General features: G+C 38.3%; 1 protein-coding gene and 1 long non-coding RNA gene across 2 annotated transcripts in view; one reads left to right on the forward strand and one right to left on the reverse strand.

Moving 5' to 3' along the window:
- Nucleotides 1-26,161, reverse strand: part of LOC125921227 (uncharacterized) — a 41,686-nt gene extending 15,525 nt beyond the window's left edge. Inside the window, exon 1 of the long non-coding RNA XR_007457346.1 lies at nt 25,870-26,161. This is a non-coding gene — a long non-coding RNA (uncharacterized LOC125921227). The remainder of the gene's footprint in view (nt 1-25,869) is intronic.
- PLCH1 (phospholipase C eta 1) overlaps nt 1-27,171 on the forward strand; it is a 219,506-nt gene that overhangs the window by 98,527 nt on the left and 93,808 nt on the right. The gene's annotated exons all lie outside the window — the stretch shown is intronic.

The following is a 27,171-nucleotide window of genomic DNA, read 5'->3' on the forward strand; positions in this document are numbered from 1 at the left end:
CCTTCCTTCCTTCCTTCCTTCCTTCCTTCCTTCCTTCCTTCCTTCCTTCTCCATGCCTAAAGTGGGGCTTGAACTGATGACCCTGAGACCAAGAGCTGCATGCTGTACTGACTGAGCCAGCCAGGCGCCCCCTCTTAGGCTTCTTTCAATGAAAGTGATGGTGCCCTTACTGGTAAAGATAAAGTTTTACCTCAGAGTCGTAGATATGTTGTAATAAACATGTTTTAGAAAATACAGTCATGTTCTGGAATGTATTGATAAACAGTTGTATTACTTGTAAGCAAGATATACAAACAGTTATGAAGTGAGTTAGACAATGTAGGGTGAAACCAATCAGAATATAGACGACGTAGCTGCAGGGTGTAGAATGGAAAGAACACTCAAAGTGCTCAGGACCACTTTAGTTTGTGGAAAAGCCCGGCCCACCAAGCAGACACTAAGGATTTATTCCATATGTCTCTCTGAAGTGCACTGAGCTGGCTGTAGACCTCCACCCACCATAACATGACTCCTTCTGTGAAGAGGTCACTAGATGTACCAGCTGGAAGTGAGCAGGAGATGAAGCAGATGGAAGGAAGACCAATCGCTGGACCAAGTAGCTGTCCACCTCATTTCCCTGGCTTGCTTGCAGATACTGTTTAGCTTGTTGGGAAAAAAAGAAAAGAAAGGAAAAAAAAAAAAGAAAAAGAAAATGATAGTGAAGTAGCGTGGAAGAGCCTGCAGTTTACCTTGAGTGAATCTTGTCCTTCTTTCAGTGTACCAAAGGATGCAGTGATGTTAAATCCCAAGTAACATCTGGGCCTCGGTCAGTAGTTCTGTGTGGGTGCTGGAATCCTGCTCTACCACTTGCTGGTTGGGTGAACTTGGGGAGGTTATTTAGCTTACTTAGGCTTCAAATTCCTCTGCTGAATATAGAGTGAATAGTAGTACCTGCTCATAGGGTTGTTTTGATTATTGAGTGACTCCATCCATGCCAGGCTCTGTGAGTAGTGCATTGTGAGTGCATAATAAGTGTTCAATAAATTTTAGCAGTTCTTTTAAAAAAAAATAATTGTTAAAGCTTTTGCTATTTTTGTCACTGGAAAAAATTACACTTGACCTAGTTTTTAGTGTGCAACCCTTCAGCAGCTGGTGGGTCTTTGAATTAGTGGTTTTATTAAGATTTTTGGCTGATCTAAACAGTATTAATTTCTGGCTTAGTGTCTAATAATTTCTCTGCCAGAGAAGCAGTAGATGTTTTTGAGGGTTTAATATGAATTTTTAATTTGCAGGATTCAGGTGCCCTAAGCTTGAGTTTTGATGAGGATCTCCCCCTGCCTTCACATTTTGACCATAAAATGGATCAAGCATATTTAAGGAGTATTTATTTGGTTTATTATACAAATAGAAATACGAGACAGTATAACATTTATGACCATTCAAGTCTAAGACATGATCTATAAAGGATCTATAGGAAACATTGACTTGAGTTATTAATTATTAAGGTTTTTAATTAAAAAAAGGATAAATGCCAGGGCCAATGAAATATCTTAAAAGGTGTTTGTTTTATTTTTTGGATTGAAAGTCAGTTTTGAAAATGTGTTCCAAGAACTGCATCTATATGGGGTTCAGGTAGTTGTAGAAAGCAGAATTCATTCTTTTTTTTTTAATTGAAAAAAAATTTTTAAGTGTTTATTTATTTTTGAGAGACACAGAGACAGAATATGAATGGGTTGGGGCAGAGGGAGAGGGAGGCACAGAATCTGAACCAGGCTCCAGGCTCCGAGCTGTCAGCACAGAGCCTGACGCGGGGCTCGAACTCACGAGCTGTGAAATCAGGACCTGAGCCAAAGTTGGACGCTCAACAGACGGAGCCACCCAGGCACCCCCAGAATTCATTCTTATTACAGAGCCATGCTGGTCCCCATTTCAGTACCTAACTTCCACTCTACCTCTCTTTAGCCAGGTTAATATTCAGTGATATTTAGAAGAAGTGTAGAAAACTGCAAATCCTAAGGGATTTAGAAAGATTTTTGTGAAATTAGCAAAAGTATCTGCTACCAAGTGTTACCTTATGAATTCATTTGTTGACATTTACTTTCCGAGGCTTAGGAAAGGATCTCCAGCATTCAGGGAGAAATGTTAGAGAGTGTGCTAAAAGAGCAGTAGAGTGATACTGTCCCTGGGTGATTCTGAAATACAGCACTGTTAAATAATGGAAGCTCCCTGGTGACTTAATCTCTAGTCTTAATGATTTAATTACATAATCATGGAGCATTTGGACTAACAGTCTTATAATTTATTGTAATAGGGCAGCAAAGAATGAGTTTTCATGTAATGTTTAGAGATCTTACATAAAACATGACCTTTTGAAAAGATATAGCCCATCTTTTTAAATTACGCCAGCAAGGAGCACCATGCATTAGCAACAAATACTTCCCTGGGACCGTGGGCTGTTGGATTACCATAAAAGTCTCCTCATTGCAATTTTGCTCCATTCCAACCCATTCTCTATTCTTAGCCAGGGTGGTGTCTGTAAAGATGAATCCTGATCATTGGTCACTCTGCATAAAGCCCTTCAGTGGTTTATAGAGTCCTCAAAGGAAGTCCAGACTGTTATTGCATCCTTTCTCTTCAGTTCTTAATTTTATTCTACCTCCCTCCTCCCCCATTTATTATCCAGACATCTTGGATATTGAGTCAGCTCAAGAAACTCAAAGATGGTCAGGCTTCACAAGAGACTGAAGCTAGATGCATAGGTAGACCTCGAGGCCCCAGCTCTGATCTCTGGGGCTCTCCCTGCCCCCTGCCTCATCCTGTCTGCAGATTGCGTTTCTCTGCTTTGACATGCTTGCTGATGGCCACGCCACACCCCCTGGTCCTCTTTCCTGAAAGTGATCAGCTGAGATAGGGACTAGCTTCTCAGGTACTCTTGCATCCTGGGAAAGTAAATCTGATGGACCAGAGTAAGATAGGCTTTCTGCTATTCCCCTGAACCTAGGGGTGGTCACATGAGTAGTACTGGCTGTGAAAGCGCTTAGCTATTTTGCTGGATAGGAGTGTTCAGAGTACTTCCATATAAAACCACAGAGAACAGAGTTAGATATCAACACTTGATATCTCCCCACCCCTGCCAGTTACCCTCAGATGTCTTTAAATAGACTTGGGCTTTTGTCTTTGGTATCAGGCAATCAGATAATTGCCATCTTCATGGTTTATTTAAGAGAAGCTTAAAGCAACTGGGAATTTACCTTTCCAACCAGGTTGTATATCTTGTGAATTTTTTCATTTATTCATTTGTTTGTTTACTAAACAATTATTACCTAGGGTTTTAAGGTGCTATATAATATATAGATGCATGGAATATGATCATATGCAGTTTAAAGTCTAGTTCATTTTTTGGAGGAAACTAATGTTGCATATTTAAGCTGTATTCACTTGCCTGCCCAGGATTATAATCCTTTATTCATTAATATTATCCCCCAGATCTTGTTCCAATATTATGGTAGACAGTTAAACTCTTTCATCCTTCGCTTGTACAGATGCCTTTGACTTATTTAGAAGTTTTATTCATTCTAGTTATGTGTAGGAGAATAGACATGTTCGAAAAATAGAGATTTTCCAACAGCAATGTTGCATGACATTGAGTTTGACATTAATTAAATAACAGAAGATAGATTTTTGTATAATCTGGGAAGCTGGAGGCTTTAAGATTATGAACACGGCAACTTGCCCAAATCCTTTCTAGAGCTGGAGGTAGCTCAAAGTTCAAGTTGTGACAAATAAGTATGCACATGCAAAGAGAAAAATCAGAAAAATCATAGCCTAAGTTCAAAATGAAGTCACAGCTGGCTGCTCCAGGAAAAGAAGGATGATCTTTGATGGCAAAGTCAGCTATTGTGCATGTCCACAAATATAGGTAGCAGAGTCTGAAACAAATGGAGTTTTGCCTCTTTGTTTAATGAGGCTTACATTTAGCTCTCTGTGAGAACTGCTCCTGGTGGAGGACTGTGCATGGCCGAGGGTATAGCATTGTATTTTTAAAGTTCAGTAATGGGACCTGTTGAAGGGATCATATCACTAGATTTCTTAGGGTAATAGTGGATGAAAAGTAGTAGACCTCTCTAAAGAGACCAGTAGGTGAACCTATTTGTTAAATATTTGAAACCACTTTCTCCTATAATGAGGGAGGGAGCATACCTGCCCTTGACTTCCTAAAATGGAATACCTCCAAAAAATCATTTGGAGAACTGTGCCATGATAACCAATGGGAAAAAAATAAGGAGAAGGAAGCAACCCACTCACACATGCCATTAGTGGATGTGCTAAAGTTCAGAATGACTTTTACTTTCAAGCTTCAATTTGAGACTCAGTTTAGCATCCTTAACCTTGTTTCCCTTCTGGCCCGGTTAGTGCTCTCAGGGGTGTCTGGGAGCCTTTCATAAGAAGATGGTATGTTAACAATTTCTTAAAGCTTCATCCAAGAGCCCAATTTGAATATGTTTTGAGATGGACTGTTATTTTTGCACTTGGTGATTTGAAAGATTACTTTAAATCCGCTGAATAAACATACCCAAGTAGGTGAGAGGTTCTTTGGTTATGAAAATGTGCTACTGATGTATGCTAATTATGGCAGAGGTAATCTCCTAATTTTCACTTAACTAAGGTCTGTCCTGTCCTTCTTTATGGAGAGGTGGAAGAATTAATTAATAGGATTTCTACCAGGGAAATAAATATGATAAGATGTGGGACCATGTACAAAACACATTTCCTAGCAGAAGAGTTGAAGTGCTAATTGAATGTAGGTAATCTTTCCTGTTTGAAGGAAAAAGTAAGATAAACTTGGAATCCCCTCTTCAATGACAATGACATTTTGTTCATCATAAAGACTTCTCTCATCTTATGATAGAACAAGACCTGACATGTTTTTTTCCAGTGATACTGCTCTGTCAAATTCTACCCAACTTTTTCCTACTCCCTTTTTACTATATACTGTGTTAGGGGATGGCCAAATTTAAGGGTCTAGCCTCTTCTGGAACTGACTAGCCCACCAGGTAATCGACCTCTGTCTTAGGGATCATTAGTCCTACCCAGTTTTATTTTTTAATGCAGTTTTTACATTCAAGGGAATTGTGCAATGTTTAAAGTACATACTTATCTCTAGGAGTCCTAGACCTTAATCCAGTTTGGAGGAAAAAGCTCCTGGGATTTGTTATGACAGTTAAAAGTAAAGTTAAATTGTACTATTTATAACATTTAAACTAAAGTTAGACAAATTGCGTAGGGCAGTCTGTCTGTGATGAATTTTAAAAAATTTTCAGGCCATTGTGGACTGATAATTTTGTAGACTATAATAAAAATCAATTACTACTAATAAATATCAAGACACAAAGAAAGCTCCAAATTTTTCTTAGATTTAAGAGCTATAAAATTAACCTGTCAAATGTAAAAGTATCTAAATTCTTTCAGTTTTTTTTCGCTCATTTCACTTTGGACCCATCACAGCCAGTTTGCAGACTAGCATAAGTCCTAGGATTATACTTTGAAACACCAAATCTAATTACTTAGTTGAAGATGAAAAAGTTAAATCCTATCTAGAAGCTTCTATTTCAAAAATTTCCTGGGGCACCTGGGTGGCTCAGTCGGTTAAGTGTCCAACTTCGGCTCAGGTTATGATTTCACAGCTCATGAGTTCGAGCCCTGCGTCAGACCCAGGCCCTATGCTGACAGCTCAGAGCCTGGAGCCTTCTTCAGATTCTGTGTGTCCCTCTCTCTGTGCCCCTCCTCTGCTTGTTCTCTATCTCTCTCTGTTTCTCAAAAATAAATAAATGTTAAAGAAAAATTTCCCAGAATTGTATTTTGATCTAAAGTTGCTATGTTAATATTGTTGCCCAACAGCAACCACCTTTTTTCTAACAAATTCTTTGGCAGGTAAATCCTTTTTTTAAGGGAAGCCTGAGCATCTGCCCAGTCTGGGTGAATATTGGTCAGATTCCTTATTCCAGTTTCCTCCAAATGATTGGTGTAGGTAGGAACCAATTTTGGTCACTGAGATGTGAGGGAAATTAATGTACTTCTGAGAATATTTTATTTCTTCTTAAACAAAAGATACCAAGAAACAACACAAGGATATGATGCCTGGAGCTACCATAGCCATCTGGCAACCTATCAGTTTAGGAAGAAACTTGGGGTTTTAATAAATTCTTGTACTGTGAAATAAACTAACCATGTTACTATCTTTCAAACTTTTTATTCTGTGGGGTTGAAAAAGCTATTGTTTAGGCAGTGTGTAGTTGATCCTTTGCTTACTAGCATCATGAAACATATAAACAGTAATTTAAGAGTAGTTCAAGCACCCGGCTAGATCAGTAGGTAGAGCATGAGACTCTTAAGAGTAGTTCAATGCATATATTTTAATAATGAGTTCAGTTTTTAAGGAAAAGCAATAATTGATGAGGTGCTTAAAAATCAATTTTCCATGCCGTGGTCTACCCCAAGGCATGGCTTTTCATGAGGTGGCAGCTTCTAGATTTGTGGGCAAAAAGCCTACAAGGAATAGACGTCTCTGTAGGATTTATTTTGTAAGCCAACCATTTTAAGCAGCAGTGTATGTAATATAAACACCCCCCCCCAAAAAAAAAACCCACAAAAAAACCAAGGTGTACTATAGCTGTAAAGCCTGTTTTGTTTTGAGATATAGGGCGTTTCTAACCCTTGGGGTGGGTGCACAATGTACGTAATACTCTCAGAGCTGGCTGTAGGATTTAGATTATCAATAACTGCTCCTAGCTCTGACCCAAGGTTGTACCTTCTTTTTTTCTTCCCCTTGGGCACTCTGCTCCCAGCATTTAAAGTTGACTGAAAAGCCCAGATGGAGGGAGACAGAAGCTACAGGGCTTGAGAAATACCGAGTGGTGTAAAAAGAACTACCACCAGACATTGGGAAGTTGGAGTGTTTGAGAAGTGGACAAGAAGGAAACAAGGAGATGGAGGCTGACTGTGGCCATGTGTGCGTGGCTGGTAGTAGAACTGGGAGATTTTAATTTTTACAGTTATGAAGTGGCACTTTAAGAGTGCGACATTATTATATACCAGGTATTCTAAGCATTTTTCTTATATTAATTCATTTAATCTTGACTCAAGGAGATACCATTATCATGTTACAGATGAAGGAAGTGAGTCCAGGGAAGTTAAGAACTTGCCTGAGGTCCACCACTCCATAATCTATGCTTTTACCATTGAACTATACTCCCTCCATATGGAATACTTCAACTGTACAGACAAGCACAGAGAATGGTGTAAGAATGATCCAGGTATCCAGTGCTCCTCTCTGCCATTTAAAAAGATACAATGGTACAGACATAGTTGGTCCCTGAGCACCTTTCCCTGCTCCCATCTGCCCCCTCTCTTTGGGTCTGTGATCTTTCTTTCTTTGCCATGAAGTTTGGTTCAGTTTTCAGTAGAGAGGCTCCTTCTACTTTTTTGTACCTCCCAGGCCCTTCTTAAACAACAGTTCTGAAAGCGATTGAAAGTGGTTTTCTTCAGTCTCCTTTCTGGATTCCAGAGCCACACCTCAGCTTTGCATCCTAGACAGTGAGCCTACCTCTGGACCCCTATTCTAGGGTGGATCCTTTTAGTTTTCATTTGATCCTCATTTCCCTGCAAGTGTCCAGCGATGTCCCACTGCCCATTGCTGGTCCTGGTGACCTGCTGCCCTCAGACTCAGTCTCTCTCATCACTATGAGCCCGAGATAAGAGAAAACAAGAAGGGTGATTTGGGGAAGAGGCTCCTCTTGTTCAGCGTTACCCTGAAGAGTGCTTATTCCTTATTCATTTAGGAAGGATATGTGAAATTACTTTAACAGTTAAATTAATTTGATATTGAAATGTAAGTTTTCCTACAATCCTAAGGTGATAAGCAATGGACAATTTATAGGCCTTCTTTAGGATTAGTTATTGACTCATGTTGTTCAAACAACTCAAAGGAATTTGGAGAAGATAGGGGTTTTAGCCCATAACCTCCTAAACATATGTTTACCTTAACTTAAAAAAAATGATGGAGGGGGCACCTGGGTGGCTCAGTCAGTTGGGTGTCTGGCTTCAGCTCAGGGCATGATCTTGCAGTCCATGAGTTTGAGCCCTGCGTCAGGCTCTGCGCTGACAGCTCGGAGCCTGGAGCCTGCTTCGGATTCTGTGTCTCCCTTTCTCCTTGCCCCTCCCCTGCTCATACTCTGTCTCTGTCTCTCTCTGTCTTAAAAATAAATTAAAACAAAACAAAACAAAACAAAAACATGATGGAGTCAGGAATGCATCAGCATGGAGTCTATTATAATTTATCCTTTGATTTATTCATCAACTATCTATTGAGTTTTCATTGGCAAGTATGGGGGGATATAGCAGTAATAAAAACATAAAAATTCTTAACCTCATGGGACTTGCATTCTCGTGGGAGAAACAAGCAATAAATTAAACAAGATTATGACATTTAAAATACATCGCCTCTTAGGGCATTCGCAGTTTTGGATTGTGATGTATTTAAGGAGATGGGCATCTGAATAGTAGGCAGAGGGAGCTGTAGAACACTCTCAACCCTCAAGGGTGACCCTTTGCATACTCTACCACATTTCCTGCCCCTTCTCCCCGTTGGCCCCATCAAGTAGAACTCACCATTGTAAAAAAGCAGATAAGAGGTTTTCACACTTGAGGGGGAAATGCTGAGTCTGAAAATGTTTTAAGGTAGCCTGCTGACATCATTGGCAATGTTAGTAGTAGAAGTAAAGTGATTTTTCTTTTCCAGGAAAGAATTTTGGTGTATGTGTGTTAAGTGGGCTAGGGAAAGGAAGACAGCCTAAGAATTGGTAAGTTGGAAATGAGCATGTTATTAATATCAAAAATCCAAATGGAGATTAATTTCTTAATGTGATTACTATGAGCATTCATAATATTAATGTTATAGATCATGCACAGACTGTCCTCTTTAGTTTACTAATAAAAGATTCTTATGAATAAAACTTTAAGAAAGTTGGCCTATGTGTCTTCCTTCCTTCCTTTTATTTATTTATTTGTATGTTTGTTTATATATACACACTTTTTTTAGTCATTCTTTTCGTTTTAAATAAAACTATGCCAGGAACATTATTTTTCTTTTTTAAGATCTTCCTTTAAGCAGAACCCTTAAAAATCTTTTGTGAACAAGCATTTTAAAGTGCCTACATGGGCATGGCTTTGTAGAGATAGTTAAATTGACTTAGACCTAGTTGTCTCAGAATACAGAGGACAAAGCAGAAAATTATATTTTAAAGCTGCATTTTTGACTGGGAAATAATCTCCAACGATAAACTGCTTTACAGCTGATTTGTTCATGGATATAATGATGGCTCCAGAAAGTAATATGCTTGATTCAGTTGCCCTCAATAATTCCATATTCTGGTTTAAATCATGGTAATTGATTTAGAGAAGATATGATTTTTTTGGTTGTTGTTGCAATAAGTATACAGGGAGTAGTGTGTGCTAAAGTGGATTGGAATAGAATATTTTTAAACTACAAATCAGCTGGTTTTGTGGGGTTTCCACCTGTAGTGTTTTTGTAGCTGGAATATTTCTTTCTTTCTTTTTTTTTAAGTTTATTTATTTATTTTGAGAGAGAGCATGCAAGCAGGGGAGGGGTAGAGGGAGAGAGGGAAAGAGAGAGAATCCCAAGCAGGCTCCGCACTGTCAGCACAGTGGGGCTCTATCTCACGAATTGTGAGATCATGACCTGAGCCGAAATCAAGAGTTGGACACTTAACTGACTGAACCACCCAGGTGCCCCGATAGTTGGAATATTTCTGACACTGAGAACAGCTCTTTTCCAACACAATAATTATCATTTGCTGATATGGCCTTCCCCAGCCACATCCACCATATGACAGAGTCAGTGGTCACTGTGAAGCTACTGAAAACTGCTTTAGGTGAGTCAAGCTGGCCAGTGTGACTAAAACCTTGGATCCACACCTTGCAAGAACAGAAGGAAGGGTACATTGATCAGAAATGTGATTTCAGTTAAATGAACCTCGTTGATTATTTTTACGTTCCTGAGTTGAGTACTGTAAAACAAAACAGAGTCCTTCTGGTCACTTGTTCACCTAGGATGGACTTGGTTAAATGGCCAGTATTGGTAATTGTTTCCTAAATGCTGACAGATGCTTTTGCATTATTCATCAAAAGTTTCTTCTATCATTAGAATCACACTGCCTTCACAGTGCTGCAAATGTTTTCTGAGATTTGAAGAAGATGTAGGCTTCGTTGGGGCTTTTTTATCTTTCAGATGGGGATGGTAGGGATAAATTCTGATGTTTGAATTGCCCTTGTTCTGCTAGAGGAAAAGAATTTCTGATTACAGTACTTATCAGCAATTGGAGTGATGAATCAGTTGCACAAATTCAAAATAGCACGCGCCATAATTGTCCTGTGAATAGATCTTGAGGGAAGCAGCCTTATGGGATGAGGGCCTATATGTTGTTCGTTCCTGTACTGAATAATATAGGGTGAGTAGGCATCTTGGGAAGGCTTGTGCATTTCCTGGGTCTTTACTGGTACTGCTTCCTCAAGTGCTTTGTTTGAAACTGAAGTCCTAATGTTTCAAGTGCATGCATCATGTTCAAATACAGCATACCTTGCATTTAGCAACAATCTTAGCATTATATGGGGGCCGATACAACCACTTACATGTAAGAGCACCATCCCATTTAAAAAAATTTTTTTAAAAGATAATTTATTGTCAAGTTAGCTAACATACAGTGTGTACAGTGGAACACCATCCCATTTTTAAAGCTTGTAATTGTTTGTTGGGAATCTACTCTGTGTTCTTGTGAGTTTATCAAATTACCAAAATTGATTCCTATGTTATGCCTAGTTCTGGCTCTAAGTCAGGCATGTAGGACATAAATGTGGACCGGTATAATTTTTTATAGTAAACTTAGATCTGAATTTAGGGTTAGATAAATAAATTACTTTTAGAAACAACACAGATATTTTTCCCTTAAAAATTAAAAATTAGAAGTTGTTTTGTGGTGAGTGATAAAGAATATTGTGAATTCTAAAATTTTCCTTCATCATGTTAAAACATTTTACTATTTGTCTTTTAATTTTCAGACCTTTTTTCAGTTCTTATTCCATATGGGCAAATAGCATATTAGATAGTTTTAAAAAATTAAGCTTTAATTTTAATTATTTATTTTAAGGTTTTTTTGTTTTTTTTTTTTAAAGAGAGAGAAAAAGTGAGAATGGGGGAGGGACAGAGAGAGAGAATCTCAAGCAAGCTCTGCACTGTCAACATGGAGCCCAATATGGGCCTTGAGCCCATGAACTATGAGATCATGCCATGAGCCGAAACCAAGAGTTGGATGTTTAACCAACTGAGTCACCCAGGTGCCCCAATTAATTAGTTATTTAATTTCATTGTATTATTTTAAAAAATCACTTGTTAACTGCAAAAAGAAAGAAAAACACAGAAGAGAATAAAGAAGATTATGAATCATGTGTAGCTTTGTAACCCAGAAACAACTTTGGTTGGCGTTTTTGGTATAAAGCCTTCTAGTTTCTTCTCCTTTTTCCATGATCTACAGTATCCAAATGCAATGTTAGAAACTCACTTTTGTGTGGTTCACCTAGTGCTGGAGTCAGAAAAAAGTACATGTAGATGGTAGACACCAAATGAGGGAGTAAGTCCCAGAAAAACTGAAAGGGCCTATAATATGCTGCCTCATCTATAATACAGAGAAATCTTGTGGACAACCCGAAGACCTGCTTTAGGAAGTTTACCTGTCCTGAACTTGGAGTTCTAAGAGAATAAAACATTATGATTGGATAAGTTTTCTAGCCAGCTGAGTTACTCCACTATACTTTGAAAAATCTAATAAAACACTTCCAAATCATGTTTTTCAATATTTAGCAGAAGAGACAACACATTGATTACTGTTTAAGCTAATAGTTATTATTTTTCACAATTGTATTCACCCTTAGTCAAATCTTAGGTTTAAATGCTAAAAATCACTGTTTGTGAGATAAACACAAATTGACCCCCAGCTTTTATTCATAAAATACTATTTAATTTTTTTTTTCATGGCAACATAGAAGAGTTGGGGATCTTGTTTAGATCAGTTCATTGAGAACCACAGATTCATTAATCTAATGAACAAAAACATATGGCCAAAAATGTGTGCCAGGCACTATTCTGCACATGAAATCATGGGTAAATAAAACATTTCTGTCCTTGTGCAACTTACATTTTAGTGGGGCAAACCCAGGAAATAGACAAATAAATGGTTATTAATAACTGGCAACCAGGAAGCCTGTTCTGTTTGGGTGTCAGGGGGGGTTACTTAATCTTAGGCCTGAATTTCAAGAAGGCCTTAGCCATGCAAAAGTCTGGGGGGACGCATTCCAGAGAGAAGGAGCAGTGAGTGCAAAGTGTACTGGGGAACTGTATGGATCCCAGTGATCAATAAAGAACAGGAAAAGGAGAGACTGGCTAGAGTGATAGTATCATCACTTTACTGGGGTAATTATGCTTCCTGGGGGAGGCTGTTGGATTGTTTCAAAAAGTCTAATTGGTCTTTAAAAATTACCACATTAGCTATGACATGTCCACCGATGGATGAATGGATAAAGAAAATGTGGTATATACGTACAATGGAGTATTACTCGGCAATGAAAAAGAATGAAATCTTGCCATTTGCAACTACGTGGATGGAACTGGAGGGTATTATGCTAAGTGAAATTAGTCAGAGAAAGACAAAAATCATATGACTTCACTCATATGAGGACTTGAAGAGACAAAACAGATGAACATAAGGGAAGGGAAACAAAAATAATATAAAAACAGGGAGGGGGACAAAACCGAAGAGACTCATAAATATGGAGAACAAACTGAAGGTTACTGGAGGGGTTGTAGGAGGGGGGATGGGCTAAATGGGTAAGGAGCATCAAGGAATCTACTCCTGAAATCATTGTTGCACTACATGCTAACTAATTTGGATGTAAATTTTAAAAAATAAAATGTAAAAGTACCACATTAGCTATGAGATGGAGAATTGCTTATGCGGAAAAACAGGGAGGCCATCTGGAATGCTCAGACATCCAGGAGAGAGATGATGTGGGGTTTGGATCATGGGGTTTCCATCCTGATAGACATGGTGAAGTTGGGTTATGCCTAGATGAAGAATCAAGGCTTTGTGAAGGAATAGAGAAAGGAAACAATGACTTCCTGATTTGGGGGTCAAACAATTGGGGGGGTAGTGGAGCCATTTACTGAGATGGAGAGGCTGGAGAGAAATAGGTTTTAGACTTATGTTTAAGATTCTTATTAGACATCCCAGCTCTGTCATCTGGCAGCCTAACATACCGACCTTTATAAAACTGAAGGTAGAGGATGGTATTGGAGAGTTACGTTTGAAGTCATTTGTGTGAGAACAGAATTAATGCTCCGGGATAGGCCACATTGCTTGGAGTAGCATAGAAACTTAAGTTCCTTCAAAATTTGGGAGTTTTATTGTCCTCCCATAGAATTTTCAGTGATTCAGAATCTGCTGACAATACCTTGAGTCACTGCTTTTTCTGAGCTCTGATATCATATAGAAAGAAGGAAAAAACTGGTATTTGTTGAGAGTCTAATGTGTGCTGAGAATTGAGCAAGACATTCTTTGTACTTTGTTTTTGTGTCTAACGTGAGGAGACTGGCTCAGAGTCAACAGAGTAGGCCAGGTGACAGTGTGACTGAGCAGTGAAGCCAGAATTCACATGCAGGGCTTTTGCCTTGCGTTTTGCTTCATCATGTTTGCAATAGGCAGTTATAAAGGAGTGGCAGTATTTTCCGTTGATTTTTCTTGCAAATTATGTGCAATTTTAAGGTAAATATAACATTGCCCATATGTTTACTAAAAAGATGTTTCAAAGCAGTACTTGCTCATGGCAAAGAGAAAAAAAAATTCCTCAACAATACAGAAGAATTTAAGGTGAGAATTAAGTATCTTTGTTTCTTCAAGTACTATGCTCATTCTACAAATTTCATAGATTTTTGAGACTAGAATACCTTCAAGTAGCATCATTATGCCATAATGGTTGTAACTTAAAAAAAATTTTTTTAATGTTTATTCATTTTTGAAAGACAGAGACAGAGTGTGAGTGGGAGAGGGGCAGAGAGAGAGGGAGACACAGAGTCTGAAGCACGCTCCAGGCTCTGAGCTGTCAGCACAGAGTCTGACGTGGGGCTCGAACTTACAGACCATGAGATCATGACCCAAGCTGAAGTTGGACGCTTCACCAACTGAGCCACCCAGGTGCCCCGTTAACTTTTTTTTTTTTCCCACTTAACAATGTATCTTGGCCAGCTTTTCATTTTGGCAAATTAAGATCTATGAGATTCTTTTTAATGACACCCATAATTTCTTTAATATTACATTTTATGGTTAACCTCATGGACATTTAGATTATTTCTAGTTTGTTTTTAAACAATTACTAAGAAGGTGGCAGTGATCAGCCATTTATCTTTATCTCTATCTCTATGCTTCGTTATGCCAGTTTTTTTTTTTAATTTTTTTAATGTTTATTTATTTTTGAGACAGGGAGAGACAGCATGAACGGGGGAGGGTCAGAGAGAGAGGGAGACACAGAATCTGAAACAGGCTCCAGGCTCTGAGCTGTCAGCACAGAGCCTGACGCGGGGCTCGAACTCATGGACCTCGAAATCATGACCTGAGCTGAAGTCGGATGCTTAACCGACTGAGCCACCCAGGCGCCCCTTGTTATGCCAGTTTCTATACAGGATAAATCCCTGGTCTTAACGATTGCAAGGTCAAAATGCATCTTTCTTGTAAATTTACATAAATATTGCTAAATTGATTCAAATAATGTTACTCAGCTTATGATCTTATCTGCCCCACAACTTCATCCACAATAGCTTTTTTTTTTTTTTTTTTTTTTTAATTTATTTTTGGGACAGAGAGAGACAGAGCATGAACGGGGGAGGGGCAGAGAGAGAGGGAGACACAGAATCGAAAACAGGCTCCAGGCTCTGAGCCGTCAGCCCAGAGCCTGACGCGGGGCTCGAACTCACGGACCGTGAGATCGTGACCTGGCTGAAGTCGGACGCTTAACCGACTGCGCCACCCAGGCGCCCCTACAATAGCTTTTAATAACATTATAATTGGTGCTTATTAGGTAAAATATTGTTTTGCCTTGACTTTAAACTTTTAACCATGAATAAGGTTAAGCATTTTCTTCTGTATTTTTATTGGTCATTTCTTCTGTGAATTGTGTTTATAAATATATATTTTTTGCCTATTTTTAATTGGCTTGTTGTCTTTTTCTTACTGACTGGCAGGAACCCTTTCTATCATAGATATTAGTCCTTCATTTATTATGTATGTTTGAAAATATTTTCTTCTAGTCTGTTTATTTTGAATTTTGTTTATGATTTACACAGTGTTAAATTTATCATCTTTTCCATTAGGACTTCTGTCTTTTGTTTACATTATAGAATGTGTGGAATCTATACTCTGAAAAAGCTTCTAGGAGGACAGACTTTGTTATACAGCATTGCCTAGCTGTTAAAAACTGTATGTCCTGTAGTGGCTGAAATATATATTCTATATTTCACTGACCTACCATGTCAGATATGATTCTCCCAACAACCTATGCTTCTGACATTAAGATGGCTATCAGGGGGTCATCATTTTTCCTACCCACCTCTTACTTTTTTTTCCTGGGCTACAGCTCTTTCTTATCTTTTTTCTTTCTTGATGTTACTCTTTTTCACCATCAAAACTTTTGCTTCCAGTTGCTTCTTCTTGTCAATGCCACTTGTGCTGTGTGACCCATCCCTAACATTACCTCTGCCCTCTATGACATTTTTTCATGGTCAAATCTTGGATGCTTCCCAAGATTTACTTGAATCATTCCACCAAACATAGGGTAATTGTGTCACCTCTCAACTCTGTATTCTCGCTTGGTAGTCACCCTTGCACTGCTAAAGAAGTACATGAATGCTCATGTTCACATACATGTGCGTGTGTTAGTGTGTGCAATTATTTCTGAATGGAGAGACTCAAGAATACTTGTATCCAGATAGTTATGGTTTTAACGCTGGCCTTTTTTTCTGGGATTGACTATTTAGAAAACTTTATAGCACATCTGCTCTGATTATATATGCCAACTTTGCTTGAAAGAAGCTCTCAGGTTTTTTTTTTAATTTTCTCCCATTTTTAGATTTTTCTATTTAAAAAAGTGATTTAAGATCTACAGTGCAGTGATTAGGGATAGCAATTCCAATCACAATTGCTGCTAATAGGCTGTGTGAATACTCAGTTACTCAATGAGGTTTATGTGGTATTATATTTTTAAAAAAATGGGAAGCTTATGATATTAGGACCAGGGTTTGGATGAGGACAAATGACTTTTGAAACATAAACCTGAGAGGATTTTCCTAGGCATTTTCCTTACCACACAGATATCTATTTTTATGTTTTTTTAGCATGGATTTTTTTTTCCCCACAAAAACACCTGCCCCAGAAATAAGTTGCCTGTTTTAAATGCCATATGACTTGATTTCCAACAGGCTGTGTGGCCAGAAGGTGCCAGGCCTGCTTTAGCTCAGAAGGTGGTCTCTGAAACCTCCTGAGAAGCCATTGGCCTGAGAGCAACAAAGGCTTGGAGGGAGGGATACTTTGTTTTCTAGAGAAATGTGATCTCTTGTTCCATTTTCTGTTATTTCACTGTTTGATGGAGAGCCTTAAAATAGGACCTCAATGGACCAAATTAGGACAGTTTGCATGAAATCAGTTAAGCTTTTTTGTCTTTTGTTGTTGTTGTTGTTGTTGCTGCTGTTGTTTTTGACCAAAAAAAAGGAATCAACTCCATTAGTCAATAGTTAGTGAAGGAAATAGGGGCTCAAGTGTAAGAATTGGGGATTCTGGGGGTATGCGAATTTGTTGGAATACAGAACAGGCATTCTCTTTTAAAATGTAATTCAAGTAAATGCAGGAGGTAGGTGGAAGGTGTGCTTTAAGAAATGAGTAAGACGGTAACCACCTGAACAAATACTTGCTCTGTGTATGTACTATGTGCAACACACTCTGTCAGTACCCTGTAGAGACGTTTTTTCAACTTCTGGATAAAATGCTGATTGGTCTTTAAGGCTTAACACTCTGTCCTATTCAGCAGCTACCTACAAGTTATAACAGATCTGAAATTATGAAGTATTGAGCAGCTGTCAAGGAGACAGAGTTTATAGAGAAACAATTGTGAATGACTATTTGAATATCAGAATTTCATATCTTCTAATCCTTGCTTAAGTTGGGATGTTTCCTATTTTATCAGTGGGGGGCAAAACCTTGTGCTAATGTCCTAATAGGTAACTGAGCTTCTGAGTAAGTCTTTGCTTCTTTCACGTAAGTGACTGAATTAAGGCCCAGGGCTGTGCCTGGGAAAATGGGTCCCATTGACCACCATGCTAAGTGATGGTGCCCAGCTGTGGTCTCCAAAAATGGGTCTCAGCATTATGAAGAGGAGCTTTTAAAATGCAGATTCTTAAGAAACAATAATTTCTGGAGATGTAGTCTGGGAGTCTGTATTTTAAAGAAAGCCAAGATTGGGGACCAGTTGCTACCTTAGGAGAAGTTGGATTTGTCCAAAGAGTACATTCAACTTCTGTCTTCTAATAGCCATGTACGCTTCCATTTTGACCTAACCGCCAATCAAATAATAAGCTAGCACTTTGAAATTAATGTGTGATATGGTAAACTGCTTGTTCTTTTTAACATACCCATTAGAAATACTTTTATGCTCTGCCATGACAGCGCTTGTAGAACTGAGAGACAATATCTTGCTGACTTCCAGGAAGGTTAAGTCTTACTCATATAGCTGAATAAACTGCCCTTGCCCAGTGTTACCCAAGAAACCAGCCAGGAAGATTAGGTGTGAGAAATAAGTGAAACTGGCTTTCTAGTTACTAAGAACAAGAATTAGAGTCTAGGGGCACCAGGTGGCTTAGTTGGTTAAGTGTCGGATTCTTGATTTCAGTTTAGCTCATGATCTCATGGTTGTGATATCGAGCCCTGCCTCAGGTTCGGTGCTGGGTGTGGAGCCTGCTTAAGATTCTAACTCTCCTTCTCCCCTTCCCTGTTCATGCTTCTCTCTCTCTCTCTCAACAAACAAACAAACAAACCAGAATTAGAGTTTATTTATTTATAAAAGGTTTTTTAAAGTAATCTCTACACCCAGTGTGGAGCTTGAACTCATAACCCCAAGATCAAGAGTCACATGCTCTACCTACTGAGCCAGCCAGGTGCCCATAGAGTAATTTTTTAATGTGGCAAACAGAGTATTTATAATTCATTTAAAATAATTACAACTACCATTTATACATTCTAAGTGTGGAGGGAAAATGTGCACAGGCCCAGAACAAGAACAATTGGGAAAAAAAAAATGCACCAAGTGTTCTTATTATGATCTTCAGGGGCCAGGCTTAAATTCTGTCTCCTCTGGAATTCACTTCGATCCACCCCGGCCTTCCTTGGTCCTTATTGTCCTTATTTTTTTTATACCCCCTCCCTATTTTATTGTTAATTTTACATATTACTTGCCAGTCTTATCATTACCATGAAGTAGTATCACCACGATACATGAAGTTTCTAGTAGCTAGACCATATGTTATAGACTCCTAGTATTTGCTAGAAGAGGTCTTAGGAGTCAGCAAATCTGATTCCTTATTTCTATACATCAGATCACTGGAATCAAGACTGCTTAAAAAACGTACCAGTGATGAGCCAGTTAGGGGCCTGGACAGGACGTGAAGGCAGACATTCTGTGCACTGAAATGGAGAGAGAACTGCCCTGGGAAATCAACGTACCTGGTGTCAGAACTTGTCTGCCATTTACTAGCTTTATTATCTCAGACAAGTTCTTCACTTCTCTGAGTCTGTTTGATTCACTCTACAGCGAGGGACATTTAATCATCTTTACTTCACAGGGATATTTAGAGGAATCATTGAGATAATATGTCAATAGTCTTCACTCTGGATTCCCAGGAAAATCCCTGCTCAGCCCCATTCTTAGAGATGGTGACTTAATTGGTGTGTGGTAGGGCTTTGTGCTCAACACTTCTAAGGAGGTCCCTCAGTGATTTTGATTTACAGCCAAGGTGGAGAACCACGAGCGAGCCTTGTTAGTTGGCAATGTTCTCTGTAAGTAAAGGCCAGTATTTCAAATCAAAACCACACTCAGATATCACCTCACGCCAGTCAGAGTGGCCAAAATGAAGAAATCAGGAGACTATAGATGCTGGAGAGGATGTGGAGAAACAGGAACCCTCTTGCACTGTTGGTGGGAATGCAAATTGGTGCAGCCGCTCTGGAAAGCAGTGTGGAGGTTCCTCAGAAAATTAAAAATAGACCTACCCTATGACCCAGCAATAGCACTGCTAGGAATTTATCCAAGGGATACAGGAGTACTGATGCATAGGGGCACTTGTACCCCAATGTTTATAGCAGCACTCTCAACAATAGCCAAATTATGGAAAGAGCCTAAATGTCCATCAACTGATGAATGGATAAAGAAATTGTGGTTTATATACACAATGGAATACTACGTGGCAATGAGAAAAAATGAAATATGGCCTTTTGTAGCAACATGGATGGAACTGGAGAGTGTGATGCTAAGTGAAATAAGCCATACAGAGAAAGACAGATACCATATGGTTTCACTCTTATGTGGATCCTGAGAAACGTAACAGAAACCCATGGGGGAGGGGAAGGAAAAAAAAAAAAAAAGAGGTTAGAGTGGGAGAGAGCCAAAGCATAAGAGACTGTTAAAAACTGAGAACAAACTGAGGGTTGATGGGGGGTGGGAGGGAGGGCAGGGTGGGTGATGGTTATTGAGGAGGGCACCTTTTGGGATGAGCACTGGGTGTTGTATGGAAACCAATTTGACAGTAAATTTCATATATTAAAAAAAAAAAAAAAAAGTAAAGGCCAGTATTTATTGTGGCTTGGGAGTTCTTCTAAATATCCAGTACAATGTCATATTACTTAATAAATGATGGAATAAAAATCTAGTATGTATGTATTTTATAGCCATATTGTGGAATGGTGGCAACACTGACATTTCTTCTATTGAAGCAGAAAACTCTTTACATATTAGACAGAACTAAATTTAGAATTTTTGAAATTAACTTATATCCCCCTCCTCCATAGGGTGACATTAAATAAAACCAACAAAATCATATTGTTATGAGTTCTCTCTTGTATCTCATTTGTTTCCCAGGGTTAACAGTTATGGAGCAGAAATAATTGTTGAATACAAAATAGGTCTCATTAAAACAGACAGTGTTATCTGGAAGGCTTTAACAAAATAGAAGAAAAGGTTCTGACATCTAAAAACTACTGATAAATTCCTTTCACCCTTTTTGATCTCAATCCCCCATACGTATTTATCAACTTTGCAAACATATTGACTATGTGCATATAAAGTTTGCAAACAAATTCCAAAATGTTACTGCCAACCAATTAGTTTCTAAAAACCTTTCAAATAATCTTCTCCACAGGAGTGATTTAGGTATTGGAAAGAAAAATCAATGAACTCTACATTGTTTGCTCCTCACTGGGAAGAATCAGGACTTAAGAGTGGAGCACACTCCATGGTTGTTTGTAAGCACATTTATTCATAAGCTGATATGATTTGACTTTAAGCCTCCATTGCTGGCAAGCAGGAGCTTTTCAAGTGAAGCCATTCCCTGTGAAGAACAGTTATATTTTATATAAAGATCGTTTTAAAAATTCATGTCTCTGGTAAGCTACCCAGATGTTAATCAGTTTTTTTTTTCTTTAAAGTTATTCTGAAAGGCTTTTGGATGAACTAGAATTTTATCTTCTTGAAAGATAAGATAATACTTGTGAAAGCTAGATCAGCTTTTTTACAGACTCATACAACTTAGAGGAAAATGCATTTTTAGGTTGAGGGTAGTGGGATATTCAGAGATATTCTTTGACCTTCTGACATGCACACAGCCAGTTTGTGACAGAGCCAGAAGTAGAACTCTTCTTGCCCCTCTGCTTCTGCCCCCGACCTGTGGACTGACCCTGAGACCCAGCTGCATGGCCCATCAACAAGCTGTCTCAGTACTTACTGGGCAATGGGTCCCAAATTATGTTTTGGTCCGTGTGGAGAATGAAACACCCTATTCTTCTGCTCTGATGATTTTAGGAAATCTCCCTTTCCTTCCTTTGAGAGAAACATTATCTGCATTGTTTGACACTTTCCACATAGAAATGAAATTGTTTCCAGAAGCTAATCCCTTTCAGTCACTCAGATTTACTCTAATTGGTAGAAGCTGGCAAGAAATCAATTCACATTTTTCATGTACCTTTTGCTGAAAGATTCTCTTGCAGGGGAACTGGACCTTTTTTTAAACCTGCTAATGCACAGTTTGATGAGCATTGTCCCAGAATAAATGTGTTTACAAAAGAGCGCAAGTGATATTCTCATATGGCCTTAACACAGACATGGTTGTGACCCCGTATGTGAGAAAGTGTCTCAAGGTGACATTTAGAGCAGAGAATGAGCAGGGCCCTGGTTTTGCTTATTAGTGTGGGAGGTTATATTCTTCTTGGCCTTTTAAAGAGCAGCGCTAGGAAATACATGCAGGTCCCTGTGTGTGTGTATACATATATGCATACAAATACAAACATACAAATATACATACACAAATATGTATATGTCTGTGTTCCTGTTTACTTTCTGTGTTTGTTTCTCTCCTTCTCATTCTTATTGAGTTAATTTTAATTTTGAACATGTAGGATACCAAGAGAGGTCACTCCCATATCCCTTCCACTTGATATTCTCCCATCCTTGCAGGTAACCAGCTTCATTGTTTTCTGGTTATCCTTCTTGTGTTTCTTTTTGTAAAGATAAATATTTGTATATTTAAAAAAAATCCAAGCTTTTTTTTTACACAAAAGTAGCATACTATATATATATATATATATGCTTATTTATACTTTGCCTTTTTCACTTACTAATACCTTCTAGAAATTATTTCATATCAGTTTATGGAGATCTTTTTTATTCTCTTCTACAGTTATATAGTAGTCCACTGTATGTATGTATATATTATTTTATTCAACCAGTTTCCTGTTTAGGATCATTTTTACCTTGAATGGCTGAGGAAGAGTTTAATGTGATATGAAGGAGGGGGGAAGAGAAGACAAAAAACAAATGAACACAATCATTGTAGAAATCGCAAAAATATGCTGAGTGAAAGAAGCCAGACACACAGGACTGCAGAATGTAAGATTTTCATTTATGTGAAATATCCAGAGAAGACTCATCTATAGAGACAGTACTGGTTAGTGGTTGTCTAGGGCTGTGGGTGAAACAGAGAATGACGGCAAGTAGACATGAGGTTTCTTCTTGGGGTGATGGACATGTTCTAAAATAAGATCAGTGGGTCTCCTGGGTGGCTCAATTGACCAACTATTGATTTCAGGTCAGGTCATGAGATTGAACCCCACTTAGGGCTCTGTGCTGAGCAGGGGCCTGCTAAGATTCTCTCCCTCTCCTTTTGCCCTCCCCTGCTTGTGCACATGTGCGTGCACAGGCTCTCTCTCTCAAAAAAAAAAAAAAAAAAAAGATCGCAACTTGGTAGATGTACTAAAGGCATTAAATTGTACATTTAAAACAGGTGGATTTTAATGTATATAAATTGTACTGCAATAAAGCTATTAAAAAATTCACATCAGGTGATATGTTAGACATTCCTACCAGAATGTGATGACCTCTAATTCAAGAATGGCATAAAGAGTTAAACCCTCTTAGATGTCATATGCACTTAGTGGAAATGTTGGGAATCTCTCCTCCAATGATATATACTCTGTATTATACTTCAAATCAGAAGTATATTTTTTATAGCATTTTCTGCTTGAGGGTTTTAGTGAGCCAATAAACCCTACGGAAATTTACTTATTTTAAAGGGCAGAAATGATTGATTTAATTCTTTTAAAGAACTGAATTCTAAAGGACCTTGCAGATCACTTTGTTACGCCTTTCGTTTTACGGATAAAACTCTGTTAAGAGTTTTAAAACTCTAATTATGTAATAAAGTTAGAAATATAGTCTTCTCATCTTTTTTGCTCTTTAAATATTTATGCTATTTTGTTAGCAGCCATTAAAATGATAATTATTAAGACTGTGTAGAAACATGGAAAGCTGTTTATTATCCAAATGAAAAAAAGCAGCATGCCAAATGACCTAAATATCATGATTGCAACCAGTATGTCAAATTTGTGTACATATTGAAGTCTGGAGCATAATAGACAAAAACAATTTGTGTGTTATGGGTGTTTCTCTTTTAATATTCCTGAATGTTGCTGCGCTGTATCAAAATAAACTTCTTTTCTAAAAATATTAAGGCTATCATAGACAAAATGTAGAATCAAAGGGATTGTGCTTATGTTGGTTGTTGCCTGCATTTGTGACCTGCATTTGCAGATTTTCCTAGACACCTTCCAGCCCTGAGAATGTGTGTGATAAGGTTATATCATTCTAAGCCCCTGGAACTCTTCCCCTGTTTACCTGTCACTGGAAGTCTTCCTTTGTTCCCTTGTTTCTTGTCCTATTTTATGGAATCTACCCATCTGGCGTGTTTGGAGGATGACTTCTATGTGGGTAGCAACTACTGTTATCTGTCGCTACAGAAGGCAGAACATAAAGAAGTTGGCTTGAGCTGACACTTTGTGATTTAGATGACATTGGGAGAATATTTTATCTCCAACATTGAATGAGTTACAAAGAATGACTGAGGTTGGTCCTTTTTTGGTTAGCTTTACTACTCAATGGATTATCTACAATGAGGTTTTGAGGAAGGGAGAGATACGTTAGATGACTCTCAAGACTCCACCGAACTTGAGTTTTCAGTTTAACTCTAAATGGCTTTTCTATGTGCTAAGAAGCAAAAAGCAGCTACGTAAACAATTTAAGCAACACATTGTTTCAGAGCCTAGCTCTGCCAAATATGTTTCTATCATATATGCTTGTTTACGGCAGTGGATGAAGCTAAAGTCTTAGCTCATGGCTGAATTGGTGGGATAAATATGAAGCTAGTGGATATTAATATATAATATAAAGGCACTTCCACATTGAAGGATTGGATACTACTTTCTAAAATATTTGGGTTTCTCTGAATGATGCTTGCTGAATGGTAAGTGGTATTTATTAGCTCAAATAACTGATTACACTTCTATATCATTATGCTTTCCCTGTTAAAGTGTTGAGATTTTATAGCCATAGCAGTTCAATTCTAGGTTAAAAAAATGTGGGGGGATACTGTGAAAAGGAAAGAGAAGGGGCAGTGTGAACAAAGTAGAGGACACTGTGTCAGATGTATAAGTAGCACTTGCTATTAGATCTTTGACAGTACAGTTAATTCAGTTTCCATAATTTCCAAAATTGTTTAAACAATTTATTTTATTCTTTCTTCCCAAAGAGACATCTTCCTGAATTATGTTTCTATCCCGCCCATCTTTTGCTCAGAAATGTCTAGTGAATCTCTCACTGCCAATAGATTAAGATCTTATTCTACCAACATCCCGACCCCCTACATCCTAGTTGTATCCAGCCCATAATCATATGTCTTGTCATTTTCCTTTTGAGTCACTCTTCCAAAGTTGGAGACCCATCATTGCCTACCCTCTGAGCATACCTCTACTCTTTCCGTCCCCAGGCATTCACTGATACTGTGTTATTAGCACACTTTTCCCCTTTCCAGCCCACTGTGTTCTCCTTTCTCTATGGACTCCCATAGTATTTCTGTCAATAATAAAACCATAATTGTAACTACCATTTATAGTGTTTATGATATGCCAGGCACCGTTTTTAGTACTTTACATGAATTGGCTTATTCAGTCCTCAAAGTCTGAAGATTGTTATCCTCATTTTATAGATAAGGAAATGGAAGTGCACAGGGATTAGGTAACTTGCCCAAGGTCAAAAAGCTAGTTAAGTGGCAGATCTGGAATTTTATCCCAGGTTGTGTAGATTCAGACTCTGTGTTCTTGACCATAGCTCTAAACTACCATTAATAAATTTTCCTTTTAGATGTTTTATTTTCTTAAAGTTTAACCAATTTAGGTCAAAGACAAAGTCTCCTTGTTCTCTGCTTTACTTCATTACATAACCCTGTGTTTGGAATTGCCGTTCCAAAATTGCTGTGACCTATTATTATGATGTATTTTAAATTATTATTTATTTATTTTTAATTGATGAGCATTTCTTTATTTTATTTTCTAATTTACATCAAGTTAGTTACCATATGGTGCAATAATGATTTAAGGAGTGGAATCCAGTGATTCATCCCCTACGTATAACACCCAGTGCTGATCCCAACAAGTGTCTTCCTTAATACCCTTGCCCATTTAGCCCATCCACCCCACCACCAACCCCTCCAGCAACCCTCAATTTGTTCTCTATATCTAAGAGTCTCTTATGTTTTGTTCCCCTCCCTGTTTTTATATTATTTTTCTTTCCTTATGTTCATCTGATTTGTATCTTAAATTCCACATATGAGTGAGGTCATATGATATTTTTCTTTCTCTGACTAATTTAGCTTAACACAATACCCTCCAGTTCTATCCACATGGTTGCAAATGGCAAGATTTCATTCTTTTTGATTGCTGAGTAATACTCCATTGTGTGTTTGTGTGTGTGTGTGTGTGTGTGTGTGTGTGTGTACGTACATACATACACACATCTTCTTTATCCATTCATCCATTGATGGACATTTGGGCTCTTTCTATACTTTGGCTATTGTCGATAGTGCTGCTATAAACATTGGGGTGCATGTGCCCCTTCGAAACAGCACACCTGTATCCCTTGGATAAATACCTAGTAGTGCAATTGCTGGGTCGTAGGGTAGTTCTATTTTTAATTTTTTGAGGAACCTCCATACTGTTTTCCAGAGTGGCTGCACCAGTTTGCATACTCACCAGTAGTGCAAAAGTTTTCTCTTTCTCCGCATCCTCACCAACATCTGTTGTTGCCTGAGTTGTTAATGTTAGCCATCCTGACCGGTGTGAGGTGGTATCTCATTGTGGTTTTGATTTTGTATTTCCCTGATGATGAGTGATGTGGAGCATTTTTTCACGTGTCGGTTGGCCATCTGGATGTCTCCTTTGGAGAAGTGCCTATTCATGTCTTTTGCCCATTTCTTCACTGGATTATTTGTTTTTAGGGTTTTGAGTTTAATAAGTTCTTTATAGATTTTGGATACTAACCGTTTATCTGATATGTCATTTGCAAATATCTTCTCCCATCCTTTTGGTCGCCTTTTAGTTTTGCTGATTGTTTCCTTCGCCATGCAGAAGCTTTTTATTTTGATGAGGTCCCAGTAATTGATTTTTGCTTTTGTTTCCCTTGTCTCTGGAGACATGTTGAGGAGAAGTTGTTGCAGCTGAGGACAAAGAGGTTTTTGCTTGCTTTCTCCTCGAGGATTTTGATGGCTTCCTATCCGACATTTGGATCTTTCATCCATTTTGAGTTTGTTTGTTTGTTTGTTTGTTTATTTATTTATTTATTTTTGAGACAGAGAGAGACAGAGCATGAATGGGGGAGGGTCAGAGAGAGGGAGACACAGAATCTGAAACAGGCTCCAGGCTCTGAGCTGTCAGCACAGAGCCCGACGTGGGGCTTGAACACGGACCGTGAGATCATGACCTGAGCCGAAGTCGGCCACTTAACCGACTGAGCCACCCAGGTGCCCCAATTTTGAGTTTATTTTTGTGTATGGTGTAAGAAAGTGGTCCAGGTTTAATCTTCTGCATCTTGTTGTCCAGTTTTTCCAACACCATTTGCTGAAGAGACTGTCTTTATTCCATTGGATATTCTTTCCTGCTTTGTCAAAGATTAGTTGGCCATACACTTTTGGGTCCATTTCTGGGTTCTCTATTCTGTTCCATTGATCTGAGTGTCTGTTTTTGGCCCAGTACTATGTTGTCTTGGTGATTACAGCTTTGTAACATATACTGAAATAATGAATTATGATGCCTCCACCTTTGGTTTTCTTTTCCAGGATTGCTTGTGCTATTCAGGGCCTTTTCTAGTTCCATACAAATGGTAGCATTGTTTTCTAGCTCTGAAAAATGCTGGTATTATTTTGATGGGGATTGC

Source organism: Panthera uncia, chromosome C2 (assembly GCF_023721935.1).
Source record: "Panthera uncia isolate 11264 chromosome C2, Puncia_PCG_1.0, whole genome shotgun sequence".
NCBI classification, from domain to species: domain Eukaryota; kingdom Metazoa; phylum Chordata; class Mammalia; order Carnivora; family Felidae; genus Panthera; species Panthera uncia.